The following is a 4,362-nucleotide window of genomic DNA, read 5'->3' as shown; positions in this document are numbered from 1 at the left end:
ATAACTCGCAAATAAACAACAAAGTATGATTTCAGCACAGCGGGCCGCCCCTTGTTGTCACATGTCACTTTTTTCAAGTTCGCTGTTTCCAAGTGGACTCTGCGCTCTAGGCTTTTAAGGCAGGAGCCTAAGACCCGTCCGCTCTTGATTCAGAAGTTGACAAGCCGAGTATACACGTCTAGAGTAAGCCTCAACATTTGTTCTTTCTCCGTGCGCATCTGGGACAAACAGATTTCAGGTTTACGACATTGGTTTGATAACCGGTTGTACTTTATTAATCTGGAATTCAGGACTTTTAGAAGTCGATTAAGTTATCTAAGATTTGTAACAATTTCAGAAAATAATAATCAGGTACGTAAAAAAGAGCACGACTTAGTCAGACAATGGTTATTTGTTTGTTCCTTCCCAAGGAATGTTATTTAATAGAAAAGTCTACGGAATTAGTAAGTGTTTTTTATAATTTCATGAATATTATTTAGATTCGTTAATATTTAGAAAGAGTGTTCACATTTACAAACAGCTGTGGAAATGTTTTACAATTAGTTTTGTAGGACTTTTATGAAAATAATAGTGTTAATAATTTGTAAGAAACGTAAAGGATTTTTGATAACATGTACAACTTAAAATCGGCAGCAAAGAATGTTACAAGACCTTCAGAAATCGTGAAAAGTTTATTAAAATTATAGTTTTAGCAATCACTTGTGATAAGTATGTAGTTTCCTTTCATTTTATACATAAACATTAAATCCTTATACATTATTGTACTTATAAGCACTTGTGTGTGTTTTTATGAAGGATTGTATAAATTCTTTATAGTTTGTCGGACGAATAACAGTCGTGAAAGTGTGTCAAAGAATTCTGAAGAAAGATATCTTATATGATTAAGATATTAAGGATATTTTTGGGGATCTTGGAGGGGTGTTTTTATATTCTTGTGAATATTTTACAATTTGACAACCACTGCAGGAATAATGTTTCGAAAAGGGTTCCTTTTACTGAGAACAGACACAGGCTGTGTCCACGAATAATATTCTTAAAATCTTATAATCAGTACGATGCTCCTCGAATTTTCATGTTCATGTGATAGTTCAACCAATAAGACGCATGTGTACATTTTTATTCATGTTAACTGAATGAAGAAAAACAAATACTTCAAAGACTCAAAGTTTAAGTGAGAAAAAAAAACAAAAAACAAACAAAACAAGTCGGCCATTTTTGAAGGGTTGACGTTGAACGCTCGCTTTAACACATTTTCCGTGATTTATTTTAACCAGGGTTCAGACATTTGTATCGTACACAGGTATCTTCTTTCACTTTCATGTTGCTCACTGGTTTCCGGCAGATAAAGATATATATATATATAACCATTTTTGTTATTGCGCGATAATTTTTTGGAAGGCAACTACTTACAATTTTATCAAGGCATCTCGTTTTGAGTGGAATTTTCTTGAAGTCAAGTGGTGAAACACTAAACAGTAAGTACTTTTCTCGGGAACATTTTACAAAGTCTTGCTTTCTTTGTTAAAGTGTCGTTTAAACACGCAGCATTGAGTAGACAAGCATGACTAGGAATTTTTCACTTTTGTAGAAAAGCGAATGGAGTACGTGCAGACTTTTGTCTAAATTTTAACCTTGAGGTGATAATCTTTGCAAATTTACCATTGTTTTTTTTGTCTTTTTATGAAGAATTTTGTTTTTAATTGTGAAAAGATAGTTTTTGAAGATTCAACGCTGCTTTGCAGTTATTTTTGTTTGTTTTTGGTTTTGCTTTTTAGCGTAAAACGACACATGGGCTATCTGTTTTCTATCCATAGCGAGGAAACAAACCCTGTATTTTAGTGTTGTAAGTCCGCAAACCTACCGCTGAACCATCGGTAGCAATTTGTGTCGCCTGTAGAGTCCTTGCTCGTGCCGTCCTGGTTCGTTCATTTCATTAATAAGTTTGATCCATGTCGGGTTGATCAATCATTACGGAACCGCTTGGTTAAGCCCTTTGTTCACGGATTTAGGCCAAGCAAAGCGATATTCTAGGCCAAGCAAAGCGATATCCTCTCTGTCTGCAATCTTGCTTGAAACATGTCTCGGATTATGGGTAATGAGTTTCGTCTGTCCGTGAGATGACTGTTTTAGGAAACGGTTCTTTCTCATGGTTAGATTATGCATCTATTTATCTCTGTTCTAACCTGGTTGGAAAGATCCAGAGTAATAATACGTTAGATATTACATGCTGTGGAAATATAAGCTTGGGCTACCCAAACATTAAACTATATTGAATATTATATTAAATGCTATATAATAAAGTGTTAAATTTTCTAAAACTGAACATAACTGTCGGCGGGTTTTCGGATGAGTACAGCTGTTCCATTCGTCGAGCAGCATCAAAAGCACAAAAACGAGTTATTTTCAAGTGACTGTCGGTTTTAGTAATCACCTGATAATTATCGACCGCCGTAATAATATGATGGTTCCACGTTAGATTTGGAATGGGTTTCAATTTATTATTAAATAAAATTTTATATATTTTGTAACTACTGGAGACCCTCCGTGAACACCTTGGGTTTCGTGGCCCATAGAGAGGGGTAAGAGTAACTGACCCAAGGTAGACACTCTGGGCACACAGAAAATTGGTAGTTACACTCGAGAATCTGAACCGAAACCGTACAACACGGAGCATTTAAAACCCCGTAATACGTGAGAAATGATAAATAAATACCTTTACGAAGAAGTTTTGATATATCGCACAACAGTCAGTAAGCATCACAAACATAATTAGCAAACTTCTCAAAAGTCTGGAACAGACACGTTTAACTGATATTGGCTATAAAAAAATCTCCGAATAGATATTTAAGTACTTATCATAGTATTCGTATATCTCCAAAAATGTAAGAGCCTTGAGTACTGGTATACTTTGTTAATGACAGATTGGAGATACATAGAAATAAAAAAAATATTTTGACTTAATAGTCTTTACATATATCTAATATACATGTAAAGACAGCTCTCGTGAACACAACAACTTTATATAAAATCTATTGTTTGGACCTGACAGCCAGGTAGATGAATCATTCATAACTAGTGATTTTAACCATAACCACTGTATCTTGAATATACCTGTATTTAAGAAAGTTGTCGTGGCTAAGACATCACTTCAATACACGAATGATACTATGCACGTGGAGTAATGATACTTATCTGTATATTTAGTATGATATAATTAAATTTGACAAAAGCTATGTTTTCTATATGTCGAAAATAGGTACACTTAATTGCTTATCTCGTACATGGTCTATTGAAAAATATTTGAAACTTGTGTTCTGGAATTGGGCAACTTTTTTGCTTTCTTTTTTTTTTTTAAGAACGAATGGTCAAAGCAAATTTTTAAAACAAAACAGAGTCATGCTATTTTGTTAATTCTTCTCTCAGCTCTAGACTTGGTAACTAAATCTTTTTTCAGTGAATTGCTCAGACGAAGGTGGTAGCGTTTAAATGCCATGTTTGGTCGCGGCATAGCGATTTTCAGAATGGCTCTGAGTATTATTATTATTTTTTTTTCAAATACAAACTTTTAGCTCGTAGCTCCATCTCTTGACCGATTTGAGATCCAATTACAGCCGCAGCTATAGAGGATTCCCTCTTGTTTTATGTGTAGAGTTTTTGACTGTCGCTTAACTTGGTTTGTTGATTGTAACCACATGGCTTCGGTATCTTATAGGACAGTTATTTCTGGGATGATATGTCTTGGGAACACAGCTGATACAAATCATCGCACTGATATACCAACTTTAATCATTGACATGAGATATAAGGATTATAAACTTTTAAATTTCTGAATATTGCTTCTCAGGAAGAAAGCTTCGAGTGTTACAAGGCCAAGAATATATGCGTATTACTCCACCTGTAAAAACCGAACTATACCACACTGTAGCATTGTTTACGTGTATTACTCCACCTGTGAAAACCGAACTATACCACACTGTAGCATTGTTTACATGTATTACTCCACCTGTGAAAACCGAACTATATCACACGGTGACATTGTTTACGTGTATTACTCCACTTGTGAAAACCGAACTATACCACACTGTAGCATTGTTTACGTGTATTACTCCACTTGTGAAGACCGAACTATATCACACGGTGGCATTGTTTACGTGTATTACTCCACTTGTGAAAACCGAACTATACCACACTGTAGCATTGTTTGCGTGTATTATTCCACTTGTGAAAACCGAACTATACCACACTGTAGCATTGTTTGCGTGTATTATTCCACTTGTGAAAACCGAACTATACCACACTGTAGCATTGTTTGCGTGTATTATTCCACTTGTGAAAACCGAACTATACCACACTGTAGCATTG

At 35.0% G+C, this 4,362-nt stretch overlaps 1 protein-coding gene across 2 annotated transcripts in view; it reads left to right on the top strand.

The window, feature by feature from the left end:
* Positions 1 to 263: 263 nt before the first annotated feature.
* LOC106458671 (semaphorin-2A-like) overlaps positions 264 to 4,362 on the top strand; it is a 224,757-nt gene continuing 220,658 nt past the window's right edge. Inside the window, exon 1 of one of the 2 annotated variants that reach the window (XM_022384933.1) lies at positions 264 to 351. The gene's annotated coding sequence lies outside the window, so the exon portion shown is untranslated. Of the gene's footprint in view, positions 352 to 424; positions 444 to 4,362 lie in introns of those variants that run through there. The other variant, XM_022384934.1, reaches the window with a different exon arrangement.

The sequence above is a fragment of the Limulus polyphemus genome, unplaced genomic scaffold (assembly GCF_000517525.1).
Source record: "Limulus polyphemus unplaced genomic scaffold, Limulus_polyphemus-2.1.2 Scaffold499, whole genome shotgun sequence".
In the NCBI taxonomy this organism is placed as follows: Eukaryota; Metazoa; Arthropoda; class Merostomata; order Xiphosura; family Limulidae; genus Limulus; species Limulus polyphemus.
Note: the sequence above shows the minus strand (reverse complement) of the source record. Positions and strands in the feature narration are given on the sequence as shown.